The 19,149-nt window shown below is 48.0% G+C and overlaps 1 protein-coding gene across 1 annotated transcript in view; it reads left to right on the forward strand.

Annotated features, from left to right (window-relative positions):
* The window catches only part of ARID2 (AT-rich interaction domain 2), a 1,386,754-nt gene that overhangs the window by 265,787 nt on the left and 1,101,818 nt on the right, over positions 1 to 19,149 (forward strand). The window lies entirely within an intron of this gene.

Raw genomic sequence — 19,149 nt, forward strand, 5'->3', positions numbered from 1 at the left:
AGCAGGTAAACCCTTACAGACCTTACCTAAAGCGCACTCTACGAGAGCAGTCTCCTCTTCGACTGCTTTGTTTGCTGGTGTGCCTCTCCTGCAGATTTGCAGAGCTGCAACATGGTCCAGCAGGCACACATTCACGAGGCATTACTGTCTGGATTCTTCAAGTGATACCGATGCCTCGGTGGGGAGAGCAGTCCTGCGTAATCTTTTTCAATAAGGTGAGCCTCTGATAATCTCTCCCACCTCCTATTGCTCTTTTGACGCTTTCATATGTTATTGCATTACTTTTTGTTCATGCATGAGAATTGTTACCTTAGCGTCTAAGAGCGTTACATTGTATTACTGCTAACTACTCGGATTCAGGCATGTGAATCTATGAAAGACACCCCTAATACTGGAGAAGAACAATAGTTACTTACCTGTAATCTGTGGTTCTCCAGTATTGGTGTCTTTCATAGATTCACATGCACCCACCCACCTCCCCTCAGAGTCTCACCCAGACTGTTAGATATACATATATATACTCAGGTACACTCCGGTGCTACAAAATCTGACAGCCTGGGTCTCTGGGGAGAGTATTCTGGTGGGAGCTGTGGCCTGATTGGCTGCAGTTTGGTCTAAACATAATGACTTGGATAGTCACTAATGTGGAAGTTTTTTCCTTGGTGGCTGGGGCTACTTTACTTCCTGGTTTAGTATTACTGTTATTTGCTATGTACAAATGGCATATTACTGCTTTTTTATGTACCGTGGGACTCCTACTCCGACGACGGGGAATGATTCAGGCATGTGAATCTATGAAAGACACCAATACTGGAGAACCACAGATTACAGGTAAGTAACTATTGTTCTTCTATCCCATCCGCTTTGCACCTCTGGGCAATCCCACACCATATGGTAGAAGGTGGTCTGCTGCCTGCATCCCTTGAAGCAAAGGTTGTCCGGCCTAGTCCCTATCCTTGCTAAAATGAATCCAGTCATATATGAGCGATGGAAGATACAAAGTTGAAGCAGGCGATATCTAAGTGTGATGGCAGCCTCTCTGGGAGACATCAGCGCCTGCCTCCAATCCTCGTCCTCGATAGCTCCCAGATCCCCCTCCCATTTCTCTTTCAGCTGCCAGAGTCTGACATATTATTGCTTAGCTTTTTATAAGTAAGGGAGACCGCCTTAGCGTGTAATTGCCCATCTAACAAACTATCTTCTAAGGGAGAGGATTCTGGTATGTCTGCACAGCTAACAAATGCATGTCTTATTTGTAAATAACGAAAGATCTCCGTGGGCGCCAATTTGTAAGTCTTCTGTAGCTCTTAGAACCGCAGGATCTTACCCTTCTTAATCATATCGCATACTGTCGAAATACCGATCATGGTCCATTTATCAAATCCCAGGTGATGGCATAGCATACCCAGTTTTTGGGAATACCACAGCGGTGTCATTTTAGTAAGTCCGGGAATTAGCCAATTTCCATATCTGCAATGTATGCTTAGCTGGGCCTATAATTTGCTGTCGCTGTTGGCCAGAGTAAAGCGCGGCAAGATATCCTGCCCTATCCATCTGATATCTATCTAGAGCACATGCCGGGTCATCCGGTGGGGCATATTTCCATCTATTTATCGTCACCGCCTGTGAGGCCCAATAATACAGACGTATGTCCGGTAGCGCGATACCTCCGTCGTACCATCCCTTCATAAATTTTTGTAGAGCTATCCTCGGGGCCCTTCCGTCCCATAACAGTGTTCACACCTCCCCTTCCACCGCGTTAAAGTAGGCATCTTGAACTTTATGTGGGCAGTTTTGTAACACATATAAAAACAGTGGAAGAGCAAGCATTTTAAAGAGGGCAGCGCGGCCAATCAGTGATAGTGGTAGGGATCTCCAATGTCTCGTCAACAGAGGAGCTAAGTTGCGACCATAAAAAAAAGCCTGATCAGGCGTGACAAAGATCCCCAGGTACCGAAAAACGTCCTCCACCACTCTCAGATCACAGTTTTTAGGAAGACGCGGTGTCTGTCCATGAAGAACATACAATACTGACTTGCCCCAATTAATAGCGGAGCCAGAGTACTTTCCAAACTTAGTAAAGATATCAAGGACTATATGAATAGATCTGTAGCACTATATCATCTGCGTAGAGTGATATCCTGTCTTCATAATCCCACGACCATCGCAGGCCCCTGGTCATAACGTCTTGCCGTACCCACGCTGCCAGGGTTTCCAACATCAGAGCAAACAACAGTGGCGACAGTGGGCAGCCCTGTCTGGTGCCCCTACGGAGAGACAGACGTCTTGACGTGTGATTATTCACTCTAGCTTGTCCCCATATGTCAGCATAGAGGAGCCGCACCCACCGCACGAATTTGGGGCCTCGTCCCGCTCTTTCCAGGACCTCAAACATATTTGACCATTCAATGGAAGCGAATGCCATTGAAGCATCGAGGGAGAGCACGACTGCATCCTCTTCTAGATATCGCTGTCGGGCCAACACGTTATTGAGTCGACGGATAGTTAGGGCTGTATTTCGTCCTGGCATAAAGCCCGATTGGTCGGGGTGTACTAAAGAAGATACTACCATCCCCAATCTTGTAGCGAGTACCTTCGCCAGAATTTTAGGCTCAATGTTAATTAAAGAAATCGGTCTATAGGAACGGCAATCCTCCACCGGCTTACCAACTTTATGTATAACCACAATGTTCGCTAACCGTTAATCCGGGGGTAGGATACCCCTTTCCCAGCTTTCTTGAAACATGTCCCTCAAATGTGGAACCACTCGGGGGGGCCATCGCCTTGAGAAACTCCACTGGAGTGCCATTTAGCCCCATTGCCGTACCGGATTTTATTTGGCTTATGGCCTTTCGGATTTCCTCCTCAGAGAAGTCGGCCTCTAGCAACTCCCTATCTTCTTCTGACAGTCGGCACATCGCATTATTTATTTATTTATTTATTTTATGCGATTTTTAGAGCGCGCAAATACCCCGAGGGGTGTCTCGGCGCTATATTAACAGAACTCTCATTAGATTAAAAAGATTCAAATTGAAAATAGCCATGTTTTGAGCTTTTTCCTGAAGTTGATCAGCGTAGGAGCTGTTTTTATGTCGAGGGGTAGAGTATTCCAAAGCTTGGCTGTGGCGATGGTAAAGCATCTGTCTCCCCAGTTAACTTTCCTTGTCCGCGGAACCTTTAATAGGTGCGCAGAGGAGGAGCGCAAGGTTCTTGAGTATTCAAGTGGGCTGAATGCTGTTTTTAGGTATAATGGACCTAGATTATTGATAGCTTTGTAAGCAATGCACAAAGCTTTGAATTTGGTCCGGTTTCTCACTGGGAGCCAGTGAAGTTGTCTGACAAATGGGGAGATGGATGCAAACTTGGGGATGTTCAGGAAGGTTCTGGCTGCGGCGTTTTGAACCGTCTGCAGTTTGTTGAGGACCTTTTCTTGGGCATTAAGGAGAAGGGCGTTACAGTAGTCTGTTCTAGAAAAGACCAGAGTACTGACAAGAGTTTTACCCGCGGAGGAAGGAAGGTATGGAATTAATTTTTTTATCCTCTTTAGGATGTGGAAAGATGAAGAAACCACTGAGTTGGCGTGTTGTTGGAATGTCAATCTGTCGTCGAATATGACGCCCAAATTACGCACCTTAGACACTGGTTGAGGAGGTGGTCCCATCTCAGGTGGCCACCATTGGGGGGACCAGGTGGGCTCTAGTTTCCCGAATGTCATCACCTCCGTTTTATCGGAATTCAGTTTGAGACAGTTTGATGACATCCAGGAACCTATCGCCCTCATTCCCTCTTGGAAGTTGGCGGCGACCTTTGTACCGTCGTTATGTATCGATAACACCAGTTGAGTGTCGTCCGCGTAGGTTGTGAGGGCTATTCCATAGGATTTTATGACCCTCGCTAAGTCCGACACATATATGTTGAAAAGTGTCGGACTCAGCGAGGAGCCCTGGGGTACTCCGCAAGGGAGAGAGAAAGTCTGGGAGGTGTAGTTTCCCATCTTCACTGTCTGAGGGCGGTCTGCCAAAAATGAGGCGAGCAGTGTTTTAGCTTATTTTATTATTCCCATAGCTGAGACACGGTCGATCAAAGTGACATGATCGACCGTGTCAAAAGCTGCTGAGAGGTCCAGGAGTATTAGTACTGCAGCTCCTCCCTTGTCCATTGCAACTCTTATCTCATCGGCTGCTTTTAAAAGTGCTTTCTCTGTGCCGTGACCCTGTCTGAACCCGAACTGGGTGTCGTCTAGCAAATTATTTTGGTTTATGAATTTGGAAATTTGTGAGTTCATAATTTTTTCAAAAATTTTGGCAGGGAAAGGGAGACATGCAATTGGTCTATAACTGGCCGGAAGGGAAGGATCTAAAGTGTTTTTTTTTTTTAGAAGAGGTTTGATTATAGCCTCCTTCCAAACAGATGGGTAAATGCCAGATGAGAACATTGCATTGCAGATGGTGGTTAGAGCGGGAGAGATGGCTTCCGGGATAAGATTAAGAACAGCAGCGGGGCAGGGATCGGCTGGTGACCCTGATTTGGTCCGGGCGACCAAAAGTTCGATGTTTTCCTGCGTGGTAGCTTCAAAGATTGAAAAAGTTGGTGCCCGGTTAGAGGAAAGTTTCTTGGGCGGAGAGGAGGAAGGGGAGTGAGTAAAAATAGAGAAGATGGCTCTGACTTTGTCTTCAAAGAATGTGGCTATTGAGTCTGAGAGCAACTGTGAACCATCAGTTGGTGGTGCAGGCGGCTCAGATAAGTGGGTAACTGTCTGGAATAATTCTCTTGTGGAGTTTTTCGCCTGATTGATTTGAGAAGTATAATAGGTAGTTTTTTCCGAAGTAATAATCTTTTTGTAATTGGAAAGAGAGCTTTTGTAAGCTATCTTATCGGAAGGACTGTAGTGTCGGCGCCATTGTCTCTCTAGGTTTCTGCAGTGTTGTCTTAGCAGTCTTAGGGATTCAGTGAACCAGGGGGCTGACGGAAACTTTCTACTGCGGTAGATGGTTTTTGTGGGGGCCAGTTTATTGCACGCAGTGGTTAAATTGCTCAAATAGTTAGTGGACGCTGATGTCGGGTCTTGTTCGTTGGAAGTGGTGTTGTTGAGCATCAGTTCAGCGAGAAGGTCGATATTTATGTTTTTCCAATCTCTGAAGATGACAGGAGAGGAAGAGTTTTTAGGAGGGTTAGGTTGATTGGTTTTTATAGAAAAGCAGATGGCTGCATGATCCGTCCAGGCAAGTGGGGTTACCTTGGTGACGGAGATAAGAGGGTTGTTAGTGAACAGTCCATCCAAGGTATGTCCGGCTTGGTGAGTAGGCTGTTTTACGAGTTGCAAAAACCCAGCAGCGGCTAGGTCATTGATTATCACTGAGGTGTCTGGGTCCTCCAAAGTTTCAAGGTGAAAGTTAAAATCTCCTAATAAAGTAAAATTAGAGGATCCTATTGAGGCCTCGATTAAGTTACCCATGTTCGTGAGGAATTTTGACCTGGAACCAGGAGGGCGGTAGATCAGCATGCCTCTAAAAGATTGTTTGTCTGAGAGTCCTATGGTAAAGTAAAAAGCCTCACACTCCGTGAGGTTGGATGCCGAAATTTTGATTTTAAAATGGTCTTTATAAATAATGGCAATACCTCCGCCTTTCCGTTTCGGTCTATCTAATCTGCTCACGCAGTAGTTTGTCGGAGTGGCCGCTCTAAAGTCTGGACCAGAGGATTCTTCACCCCATGTCTCCGTGATGAATAGAAGATCTAAGTTGTATAAGTCAATTAGTTCGGAGATTTCAATTTTATGTTTGGGAAGGGATCGCACATTTATAAGTGCTGCTAGGACCTGTCGGGGTGCGGTCATGGGGGGGTGGAAGTTATCTCTAGTGCAAGTAGGGCATTTGTGAGGACCAATACTGGGGTTAGAGTATGACAGATATGGTAAGGCATGTGGCAACTCGGCTGCGGCTCTAATATGTAATAGCTGCGTGGGAGTGTAGGTGAGGGCCTCTGTGTTAAGATGGGGTGGCGTTGTTGGGGTAGGGTGGGTGGCCCTAGGCCCGGTCTCGGCGCGGACGAGCGCAGACGAGCTTGCCTTATGCGCGCCTTTGGCGCGCAATCGTCGCGCCCGCTGCGCTCGTCCGCTGCGCTTCCGGTTTGAGACCATGATATATGGTGCCTGGCAACGTGCTGAGGGGGCGGTGGCCAGCGTCAGTGGGCGTGTCCGCCGATCAGCCAATGGCGGAGTAGCACCAGCGACGGTCACCCGCTTCAGCGTGTAATCCGCTGGGCGGGGTGTAGCCAAGTTGAAGCAAGGCCGAGGGTAAGTGCAAAGTGCAACACAGATAATCACAACAATAATTTTTAAAAGTTTTAAAATAAAGAGAGCAAACTCCCGGCTTTTCGCCTCAGGAGCGGGATTCTGAAAGCGACGCGCTCGTATTCAGCGCGCGCTTTATGAGGTTTGCTGAGGGGGCGTGGCCAGCGTCAGTGGGCGTGTCCGCCGATCAGCCAATGGCGGAGTAGCACCAGCGACGGTCACCCGCTTCAGCGTGTAATCCGCTGGGCGGGGTGTAGCCAAGTTGAAGCAAGGCCGAGGGTAAGTGCAAAGTGCAACACAGATAATCACAACAATAATTTTTAAAAGTTTTAAAATAAAGAGAGCAAACTCCCGGCTTTTCGCCTCAGGAGCGGGATTCTGAAAGCGACGCGCTCGTATTCAGCGCGCGCTTTATGAGGTGTGCTGAGGGGGCGTGGCCAGCATCAGTGGGCGTGTCCGCCGATCAGCCAATGGCGGAGTAGCACCAGCGACGGTCACCCGCTTCAGCGTGTAATCCGCTGGGCGGGGTGTAGCCAAGTTGAAGCAAGGCCGAGGGTAAGTGCAAAGTGTAACACAGATAATCACAAAAATAATTTTTAAAAGTTTTAAAATAAAGAGAGCAAACTCCCGGCTTTTCGCCTCAGGAGCGGGATTCTGAAAACCGCCTGTAGTTGCCGGGACTCTTCCGCTAAATATATCGCAGCAGGCGAATATGCACCCTCAAAATACTTTGCGAATTCCTCCGCTACCTCATCCGAGCAAGTTATAGTCACTCCGGTCGATGTCCGCAGTCTGGGCACCGACCTAAAGCCCTGCTCCCTCCTTTCCAATCAGGCCAATGTCTTCCCTGCTCTGTCTTCTAACTCATATATTCGATGAATAGTAGCGGTCTGTTTAACTAACATGTGTTCACAAGCTTTCAATTGTATTCCTCCCTCGTAAGCGCCATGACATGCAATTTTTTATCTGAAGGTTGAAGCGTATATTCTGCTTCTAGCTGTTTAAGTGTTTCCTCCAAATGTACCACTTTTTCCCGCGGTTTTGCCACATTTTGCGTTTTCAGCGAGAGGGCATATCTCTTCATAACACCCTTGTATGCCTCCCATATCGTTTGCGCCGACTCAACAGAGCCCACATTCTCTTCGAAGAAATAGCCAGTTTGTTCATCAAGCTCCTTTCTAATATCTGGGATCTTAAGCAGCCATGGATTAATGACTATGGTTTGCCTCTGTTGTTGGGTCCCATGCGTGAAATCTATGCCCACTGGGGAGTGGTCTGAGAGGCCCCGAGGATACGTCTTGGGCCTTCTGAAGTTACCTATCGAGGCTGTATATGTTAAAAAGTAGCCAATCCGGGAGAGGCTACCATGCACACTAGAGAAGTAGGTAAAGTCTATCGGAACACCTTGCAACTCCCGCCCCACATCTGAAAGCCCTAGTGCAGTTGTAAAATCAGCCATAAGCTCATTGGGCCTCATATTGTGCCTCCCGAGATGTCTGTCTGTTAAATCGTTCATTGTCATGTTATAGTCTCCCCCCAGTATCATTACTCCATCTGGGAGATCTGTTAGCACCTGACCCAAGTCTGTCAGGGCCTCTTTACCCAGTGCTGGTGGAAAATAGACTGACAGTATGTTTATGGCTCTCCCCTCCCACTGAGCCTCAACTACTGCAAACCTCTCCGCAGAGTCTGTTCGTGTATTGAGAACTATCAAGGGGACATTCTTCTTAACTAAAATACACGTCCCTCTAGAACCAGTCGTGTAGTCAGCATGTATGAGTAACTTATAACCCCATCTATTTAGGGCCCTACTCTTATTACCAACTAAATGAGTCTCTTGTAATAACACTAGGTCTGGAGATTGTCGTTTTAGGTATTGTTGTACTATTCCTCTCTTGATTTTATCACCCAGCCCGTTAACATTCCAAGTGAGGACAGATAGCACCGATTCTCGATCAGCCATTACCAAACACTGAAATAAACACCATTGTGTAGGTCAAGGAACATAGCAGCAATATCATTAGCATCTCGCAAGGAGTGGGATCTTCATCAATCAACAGTCCGTCATGCAAAAGGGAACCATAGATAACAAACCTATTTATCTCGTCGCATGTACTACAGAGGCTATCCTCCAGATCCGTGGTCAAGAACAAGGGCAGCCAAACTCTAAACAGTCTACAAATAGTGGGATCAACACTAATCAGCAAATGGTCATTTAAAAGGGAACAATAAAACATAAACCAACATATCTCGTTACATTCACCACCAAGTCCATCTTTCAGATCCGTGGCTAAAGAACTTTCACAGTGAACAGTTGGACAATCAAAACAATCCCCCCTCCTACCCCTCTCCTCCCCCACCAATCCCCCCTCCTACCCCTCCCCAATCTCCCCCCTCCTCTCCCCACCCTGCTCCCCTGCCCGTGGATTTTGAACTACCCACCCCCAAACATGGCAGAGTGCCTCTCTCCCCACCAAACATGCTAGGAACGCTGAGGGAACTGCCCCCCCCCCCATCCACAGATATCTTACACTTTCAATAATAACCACAGCCATTAATACAATAAGATTTAGCAATATCACGTCATATCCTTTAGTCAACAAATAAATCACATCATATACCCTGAGCATATCGGAAAACACAGTATACTTATAATCAATAGAATCACAGGCCCACCCCCCCTCGTAATACCACTACTTGCTCCGTTGTATAGAGTCCGGTCCCACAGCAAAACACAGAGCCGCATTATTCCTGGTCGTCCAATCTGCTCAACTCCATCGTGGCATCTGTGGTCGTCGCCTCCAGTCGAGGATCAGTCTTCATCCCCGATCTGTCAGGGCGATTTCGTCTCCGGCTCCCCACGGTAGTTCAGCCCTCCATCCTGTCCCATACTGCATCCGGCGAGTCAAAGAACCATGTTTACCATCCGATTCCACTCTGTTTCGCCGGGGAGAACATTGCGTACTTAACTTCCCTGTCTCTGAGCTCCTTTTTCACTGCTTGGAAACTCCTCCTCTGTGCCTGGACTTTGGCCGTGAAGTCAGGAAAGAAGGTCACTTCGTAGTTGTCTATTTTCAGCGGGGGGCGGATCTGGATGCTTGCAATATTATGTCCCTGTCGAGATAGTTGAACTCTCTGGCGATCAGCGGCCTCGGGGGGGGCACCAGGCTTAAGTCGTCCGCCCAGGACCCCGTGGGCCCTCTCAATAGAGAAATAACTGGACAGCTTTTTAGGTTTCAGGTGTTTCGTGATTAAGTCCTCTACATATAGATCCACGGCTGGCCCCTCTGTTCTTTCCGGAACACCTAGAATTAGAATGTTGTTGCGGCGGGTCTGCCCTTCATAATCATCCAGTTGTTGCGACATTCTGTCCTGCCTTTTTTCCAGCTCCGACATCTGACGTTGGAGTTCCGAGGTGTCTTGCTGCAATGCACTTGTCACCACTTTCAGCTCCTTCACCATCTCATCCATTTTCCTGAAGTCGGCTCTGAGTAGCGAAACCTCTACTGTGACTGAATCCACAGAGGTGCGCATTCCACCTATCGCTGCCATAACATCATGAAGAGTTGGCTCTAGTCCAGGTGTCGTTGAAACACTCCTGATCCCATGTTATCCAATCTCGGCGAGTCACCCTTTTCTCCCCCTTTGGTCCAAGCAAATTTTGCCAATTGTCTCTGAGTGCTAGTCTTCGACCCCCTACCTCCAGTCGCCATTTTCAGGGAGGTTCTAGAAGTCCCACAGAGGGATGGGTGGATCGATAGACTCCAACACACCTGCCGCCTAGGTCTATAACCAATCCTTTCGTGGTCTAGTCTCCTGTCTTGCACCTCCCGAGTCGGTGGACCTTCAGTCTCCCTTGGTCTCCTTGTGTTCGGGAAGCGTGGCACCCCCGATCATCAATATTTGGCGGTTCCAATGGAGGCCAAGCACAAACCGCTCAAAGATCGCTGTCCTCGGACGTCCGGCTACGGTGGAGTTCCACGCCTCCACGTAGCACCTGGGCCTTCCCCTCCCTTGCTCCTCCTCCCCCCACGAGGCTGATTGCGGCGCCAGCGAGATAACGGTGCTCTGCAGAGTAGCCGTCAGGTTGCTGAGTTTCCTGCTCGCCTTACGAATGATACTTTTGTTTTCGGCTTTCGGCGCTTGGAGTTGCAGGAAAACCGGGAGGGCTGAGGACTGAGGATGCTGTGGCTGACCTTGTGTATACTGTAGTCCGAGCGGTACTAGGAGCCGGGACCTGATCTACGGCCGGATTAAGTGCAGACGGAGGCAGAGGCGAAACTGCAGACTTGGAGAATCCGTGACTAGCTCGGCTAAAGGCAGAATTGGTATTACTGTGGTGTGAGTTCCTCCCCGTCGCCGCAGCCTTTTGTTCACCTGGTAGCGGTCACAGTGTGGGAGGACTCCAAGTCCCAGGACTCCCTGCGGTTAATTTGACTGATGTGGTTAACATCCAGAGGGTTAGCGTTTTGAAGCCAGAGGAGTCTTTACCCGGCTGGGGATCTCACTTGCCTGTCTCCCAAAAAAGAGGGATAGGAGTAAAGAAAAGAATAAAGCCTGAAATTGTATCTCTGGGTGAGTTTTGCATTGGACATATTGCCCCCTTTCTTTTTCTTTTTTGTCACTACTGTCAAGTACTGCCACAATAATTTTTTGGAACACTTTTTTTTTTGGGACCTCCTAAGTTCCTTAGTCTCCAGCAACTACGTGATGGAGAAACAATTAACTGCGCGTTCCAAGGCGAGAATGCGTCGTCAGCAGGCTAAAGAGGAGGCAGACGCAATTAAACGGGCAGATATGGAGTTGGGCAAGGAAGAGCTACCTGATGATATCTCTGTGAGTTCTGGGGAGGAGGACAAAGAGTTTCTTGGGGATTTACCTGTTGTGCCTATACAGTCTACTTTAGGCACCATTCACCCCAATTCAGAAAATAATTTCGGGCAAGAGCAAGTGGTATCTCAGGGGGCTATTGACAATTCTAAGACTATTAAAGACCAGAAGATCTCGCTGGCAGTTCTGAAAGCTCCTAAACAAATTCCTCTATTCGAAAAAAAATCTTGTATGTCAGCGCTTATTAATTCAACCCAATCTGCCATGATATCAACATCTAATGCTTTGTCAGATAATTCAGCAACTGCTATGCCCCTTCTGGAAAATCCGAACTCTGCAATAAAGTCGGTCGATATGGATACTACTATAGCCAAACCTTTATCCTCTCAGGGAAAAATCTCAATATCTGCCGCAAAGGAAAAAGCTGTCTCTGTAAAGCCTAAAGATCCACAAACCGATCCCAGATCTTCAGCTCTCATCGATCTAAATAGTCCAATCTTAGCTATGGATACTCTGACGACTGGGGAATTTCAGATATCTGTTAAAGATATGTTAAACCTGATCTTGGGCGAGGTCAGAGAAATGAAGCAATTTCAAAAAGTTGAGCTAGCAGCTATTCATCAACATTTAGATAAAATTGAAGACTCCATATCCTCTTTTCCTGCTCTATTTCAGGAGGCAGAGACTAGAATTTCAGGCTTGGAAGACCAAATGGTAGAAGTCAAGAAAGAGGTCCAAACTTTCTCCAAATCTTCAAAAGAACTAGAGACTAAATTAGACGATTTGGAAAACTATATTCGAAGGTCAAATCTCAGAATTGTAGGTGTCCCAGAAAAAATTGAGGGATCCGATATGATGCAATGGGTAACCTCTTTTCTAAGACATGAAGTAATACCTGAGTTTAAAGGGGACTTAACAATTACTCGAGCCCCTAGGGGTCCAACTTATCCGTTTCCAAATTCCACACTTCCCGTACTATTTTATTAAACTTCTCAGACGTTCGAGTTAAAGAGACAATTTTGTCTGAAGCCTTTAAACAAAGACAATTCGCTGCCAATGCCACTACGAAGTGCAGAATTTTCTCAGATATGTCTGCTGCAGCAGCTCGGAGGAGAAAGGAGTTTGTCAAAATCTTGCATCTATTCAAAGCTAAAGGGGCCCAAGCTATGGTAGCCCAACAATCTAAACTCAGAGTATTGGTCAAAGGCAATTTCTATATGTTGTCAGACGTAAATGAAGCTCAGGACCTACTTAATCAGATTTTGGCAAATCAGGAAGGCTGAAGCTGACCTCAACGATTTGATGTATCTTTGCTTTAGCTTCTATATTTTTTGTTTTGAAAGGGCCTACTTAGCAATTATGTTATCTCTGTTTTCTTAGTCCTATTCTTCTCTTTGAATAGATTCTACAGGTGTCTGTGGGAAGAGGAGGGGTAGGGTCGGGTGGGGGGGACCCAGAGGGTCAAGGGGTGCAACAGCAAGGCACCTCTATGTTAGGGGTTAGTACCTTGTGGCCAGCGTGGGAGGGAGGTAAAAGAGTTGAGAAGGGCCATGGGGTAAGGAGTCGGAGGGTGGGATGGGTGACACGGGTGATGGGGGTGAAAAAAGGAAAAAATATTGAAGTTATTGGAAGTCGTGCTTTTTCTTCTGAAATTGAAGGTTTTTGTAATTATAGGTTAGTAACGACAGAATCTGCCTATTATTGGTGCAATGTGTGTCATTAATGATTATAATTTAAATGTCTTTTAGTAAGGGCCTTAAAATAATTACTTTTAATGTTAATGGCCTAAATAATAAAAAAAAAAGGCGTGCAATTGAGTCATGGATCAAAATTGAAAATCCTGCGGTAATTATGTTACAAGAAACCCATATTTCTGTATCTAAAATTGATGAGTTCTCAATGTTTAAGACATGGGCTTCATTTCGGGGGTTTTCATCTTCGGCATTGTCCCAACAGGGGGTTGCACTCTTCATAAATAAGAACTTGGAGGCTGAAATAATACAAACAGAAGAAGGGGGCCTTGGTAGGTGGTGTTGGGCTACACGTCTATTGAAAAATAGACATAGGCCGGTTACTTTTGTTTGCTTCTATGCCCCAGTTGACGATAATCCCCAGTCTTATGAGGACTTGTTTCAATCCTTGTTGATGGTGGGAGGAGACATTGTGATCGGCGGGGATTTTAATATTCTTATGGATACCAAATTAGATTCTACTACGTCCTTAAAAAAACTGCTCAAACCTAAATCTCGGAGATCAATCTCTAATAATATGATGATACTTGATTTGTGTGATCCCTGGCGTCTACAAAACCCACAACAAACAGATTTTACCTGCTGGTCGGATAGGTTTAAGTCCTCCTCTCGAATAGATTTTTTCTTAGCTTCAAGACAGTTGGATTTTTCCTACCAGCAGGTTTTTCATAATGGTTTTTCGGATCATGCGATGATAGTTATCGAGTTTAAATTGGGAGGGGAGTTGAAAGTTCCTAAGAGATGGATATTTAATAAGACGCATTTGCAAAATGAAAATTGGGTTACTTCTCTTAAACAGGAAATTACAGATTTTATTGCTTATAATTCTGATACAGCCCCTCTTCATATTATATGGGATTCACTGAAAGCCTATATTCGAGGAATCGTGATAAGCAAGAATGCAGCTGATCGGGTGGCCGTTAAGGCATCTAGGAATTTACTACAACAAAAAATTCAGGCCCTAACCTTACAAAGGCAATCTAATCCTTCTAGTATTGTCCAAAAGCAACTAAATGAAGCTAAGCGAGAACTTAGCTCTGATCTGTTCGCACAAAGTGAAGACATTTTTCGTAGACAATCTCAAAAAGTCTATGAAGAAAGCAACTTCACTGGAAAATTATTAGCTTGGCAGGTTAAGGAGCATGTAGCTGTAAATCAGATCCGCTCTCTAAAATGCCCTACTACACATATTGAGACGTCACAGCCACAGGAAATTGGTTCCATTATGTTATCTCACTATCAAAAAATTTATAGTCAAGATCATGTTGTAGATCATCTAAAACTTTCAAATTTTTTAAGTCGATACGCGATGCCCTCTCTTTCACAAATAGACCAAGAGACAATGATAAGTCCCTTTTCTAAGGAAGAACTAGAGTCGATAGTAAAAGATCTTCCTACTGGTAAGGCCTGTGGCCCGGATGGGCTTCCTGCTGAATTTTTTAGGGTTTTTTTCAGCTCTTTTTCTGATTTATTTCTGCAATTGTTAAACTCTGTTGGAAGGTGGGCGAGCTCAGGACTCTTTTCGGGATGGCACGGTGGCCAGCTTTCTGAAGAAGGGGAAAGATTCAAAAGACCCCAATTCATATAGACCCATAACATTACTAAATTCAGATTATAAAATCACTACAAAACTATTATCAATTCGTTTTAATAATGTTGCCATGGATTTGATTCATCTGGACCAAAATGGTTTTATTGCAGGTCATCAATTAATTACAAACACACATTATTTGTCTGAGGTGGTAGATTTTTTTGCTACACGAGGTGTTTCGGCGTTAATTTTATTATTAGATGCAGAAAAAGCTTTTGATTTGGTGGTTTGGGCTACACTTTTTACTATTTTGGTGCACTTTAAAATACCGAGACAAATCATTAAACTAATTCAGAATTTATATACTGGCGCTAAAGCCAATGTGATTATTAATTCTATCGGGGTGGGATCGGTTTCAGTTAAACGAGGTAAACGGCAGGGATGCCCCCTGTCTCCTATTCTTTTTGCTTTTTTAGGGCTCGGCTAGAACGCGCTGAAAGCGCGTTCTCGCCAGAGAACTATTGTCGGCATCTCAGCAGTCTGAGACGCCGAAGGGAGACAAGACCTGGCCGCGCGCAGCGTTTTTCCATAGGATAACGTTGTGCGCGCGGCCAGGTCTTGTCTCCACGGCATGCATGGCAGGCCGGATCGTGCCTCGCGCCTCTGTGGAATGCAGGGGGAGTCTGCAGAGAGGCGCGCGGCGCTGATAACACGCTCCATGTGTTAGTTATTATTGTACTCGGTTTCATATCCGCTCCCCCTGTTTCTGTCCATTTCTTTGCAAACTCTGACACTTTGTCATGGACTATGATGGACGTCAGTTAGACATTTGCTGCCACTGCCTTTAATGCGCCTGATTTCAGGGTTAAGAAGACCGTGCCAGGAAAAGAAAAGTAAACAAGGTTTTATCAGTCCTGTTTACTTTCTGTAGTTTCTACATCTTGATCTGTCTTTCCTGTTATGTAATGCCTTTGGGTCGAATCCGCTATGTAACAACTGCAAAATAAACAAATGCATTAATTAAATAAACTGCACACTTTTGTTGCTGATAAGATACTCTCTCTGTCAGATTTCAGAAGCGCACGTGTACCTACAGCCCGCCCACTCACAGCGCTGATGCTTTGCACTGAAGCCAGCACGCGCTGCCCGCCCGGCGTCTCGCGCTCCCTAATCTATTTCCAAGGCCTCCGTAAATGGTTTCCATGGCAGCTGAGCGCGCGGCAGCATCCGCAGCCCCTGCGCCCTCCCTCCCCCTCTCATTCACCAGCCCCCCTCACCCCCTGGCCCCGCCCCCGGTGCCCTGCCAGGGCTTGGCCTGGTCGCTGCTGCTTTTAACCCACACGAGGTCAAGAGTTTAAGTAAGTGACCAGGGCTGCGAGCCAATTCTCAGAGCGGAAACGTGCAGCCTATGCACCAATCACAGCCCGAGGAAGGGTGGGCCACGCAGGGGGTGGTGCAGCTGCACCACACACACAACACAAACACAGAGGTGTGCAGGTGGCACGCTGCGCAGAAACAGGCAGGTACTACACAGTCATGCTGCAGCACACTCTGTACAAACGACACAAACACAGAGAGACGTGCAGCAGACTCGCAGTACACAAACACAGCAGGCTGCTGACAATGACTTTTATTTATGTTTTTGTTTTTAAAACATAAATAAAAGACCTTTTCATTTACAATGTCAAGACCTTAAACTCGCGTTCATTTACAATGCTAATAGCTCTAACTTTTGCAATGCCGAGACCGTTGCATTGTAAATGCTTGTTCGATCGCTCCAAGGCACCTGCGCCCTCCTGAACATTGAACTGCCTGAGAGTCCCGGATCCAGGAACACATCCCCACACAGATCGCAAGATGACCCGCCCCGGCGACCACGGGACGGCTGGCAGATGGTGCGCCGGCGGCGCTCCCCGAGGAGTGTCTCGAGGCCGGATCCTGCCACGGTCGCCCAGGAGCGGGAGGCAGCAGTGCAGGAGGTAGCAGACAACACCGCGACGGATCAGTAAGACACTGTGACTTTGGGGGTTTTCTTTCACGTTGCACTATCCTGGGGTGTCGGGTCGGGGAGCTGCCTACTCGGCCGCTGCCATGGTACCCCTACCTATGACTTTCTACGGACCTGTGTCACACACGTTTAGGCCCGAGACTTTCACTAGTTCTAAGTTTGGGGACTGTTATTTGGTTAATTCTGGGGAGAGGGAGGTGGGCGGAATGGGGACTGGGGACGCCCAACCTGTTGGGGTTAGGGAGGCTTCTGGGGGTAGGGGGGACGAGGGGGAAGGAAGAGGTTGTGGGAGGGGCGCGGGGGTGGGGACCAGTATGCCGGGGAATCTACAAAATGCTCGCACGCTAACCATGTCTTTTCAAATGCTGCTGCACCAGGTGTTGTCTTACTTGCCCGTTCTCACCCCTTACCAGGATGACAGACACACTTAAGGTACTGTCCCTCAATGTCAAGGGCCTCAATAACCCGATTAAGCGGAGGGCGATTATCTCCTATTTAGAAGGCTCGGAAGCTGATATCTGCTTGCTGCAGGAAACTCACCTTCTGCCCAAAGACTGGCATAGGATGCGCTCCCGAGCCTTTCCCCAGCAATTCTTTTCATCTCTCCCGTCCAAGAAAGCAGGGGTTGCCATTCTAGTGTCCCGACGCTTCCGGGGTAGGGTGGGTGCTAGGTCTGGGGAGGTGAGGGGACGCCTCCTGACACACGCATTCCATGTGGGGGACACCATGTTCACGATAGGTTCCATCTATGCTCCCAACACGGGCCAAGAGGCATTCCTCAAAGCTGCACTTTCCGAAGCTCTGCAACCACCTCATTCACAGCTGCTCATAGGGGGGGACCTCAATCTCGTTATGGACACGCACATGGACAGATCAGGACACCGCTATGGTGATACCGGCGCGCTTTCAGATACAGGCAAACTATGGTTGCAAGAAAGGGACATAGTGGATCTCTGGAGAACGGCACACCCCAACACGACACGCTACACCTACTACTCCCACGTTCACCACACATACTCGCGCCTGGATCATATCTTGGGCCCCTCGGAAATGGTTCCCCACATTGCCGACATTTCCGTTGTCCCAGCCGCCCTCTCTGACCATGATGCGGTGGAGCTTACGCTCAGGGTACCTAGGTCCCCGCGCGCTCCTGGCACATGGAGACTCAACGAGCCCCTTTTACAACGGCCAGCTGTGCTTGAGCAACTCCGTAACTGCATCTCGGATTACCTTGTCACCAACGACTCCCCAGCGGTTTCCATTTCCTCTCTCTGGGGTGCCCTGAAAGCTGTGGTTAGGGGGGAACTGATAGCGATTGCTGCCGCCGACGCTAAGATCCGCAAAGAAAAGAGGACTGACCTCACCGCGCAGGTAGCTGAATTGGAGAGGGCTCACGGCCGTACGTGCGCTCCGAGAATCTGGCGTCAGCTGAAAGCCGCTAGGGCGCAACTGGCCAGTCTCGACACTGACAGAGCGGAATTCGCTGCTCTTCGTCTCCGTCACACTTACTACGTGGGGGGCAATCGCACCGGACGCCTCCTGGCAAGCGCCTTAAAAGCTAAGACTCAACGCTCGAAGATATCCGAGCTGCAGGATGATTCCGGTAATACTATTGCGGATGATTCGCAGGTAGCGTCTGCCTTTCGTTCCTTCTACGCCTCCCTGTATAGCGCGGATAGAGTATCCCCTGATGCTGTTAATGAGTATTTGCTGTCGGCTAATATCACGCCTCTTTGTCCGTCGAGCTCGGAGGCCCTGGATGCCCCCATTCGCCCGGACGAGGTCCTCGCCGCCATTTCGCGTCTCCGCCCGCTTAAGTCACCGGGCCCTGATGGGTTTTCATCCGGCTTTTATAAAGCTTTTGGCCACACTCTAGCTCCCATACTTGCGAGATTGTTTAATTCCTTTGAAGGCCCAAGCTCCATACCACCGGACATGCTAGCGGCTGACATAGTGGTCCTACCCAAGCCGGGTAAACCCCCGACTCACTGTTCGGCGTTCCGCCCCATCTCCTTACTCAACCTGGATCTGAAACTGTTCACGGGGGTGCTGGCGGCCCGCTTGGGCCCCTGCCTTCCGGGAATCCTGGAACCTGACCAATCGGGCTTTGTCCCGAATCGCCAGTGTAGTGATAACACCAAGCGTCTGCTGCACCTCGTGGACAAAGCCCACTTCCAGGACTCGGAGTCGGTGTTGCTGGCCATTGACGCGGAGAAGGCGTTTGACCGCGTCGACTGGACCTACCTGCAGGCAGTCCTGCAGCGCTATCGTCTGGGCGACCGATTCCGAGCTTGGATCGCCAGCTGCTACCACCGCCCTGTGGCTCGAGTCAGACTGGGTTGTCTCAAGTCGGATCCCTTCGAGATACAAAGAGGCACCCGCCAGGGGTGCCCTCTCTCGCCCCTTTTATTCGCGCTTTATGTGGAACCCCTGGCGCAGACAATCCGAGACAACCCCCACATCAGTGGCGTCTCCTTCGGCCATGAACCCCATGTGGTGGGACTTTATGCTGACGACATTATAGCCGCACTGGACCGACCGTCCACCTCCGTGCCGGCTTTCCTGGAGGAACTGGATAACTTTGGAGCGGTCTCCGGCTTCAAAATCAATCGGGGGAAATCCCTGATACTGCCCTTAGGCAGCTATGCCCATTCTAACACCCCGCTGCCTGATTTCGGCTGCGATCTGCAGGTCTCCCCACGACTCCCGTACTTGGGCATCACTCTTACCTCGTCCA

Source organism: Lissotriton helveticus, chromosome 1_1, assembly GCF_964261635.1.
Source record: "Lissotriton helveticus chromosome 1_1, aLisHel1.1, whole genome shotgun sequence".
Taxonomy (NCBI): domain Eukaryota; kingdom Metazoa; phylum Chordata; class Amphibia; order Caudata; family Salamandridae; genus Lissotriton; species Lissotriton helveticus.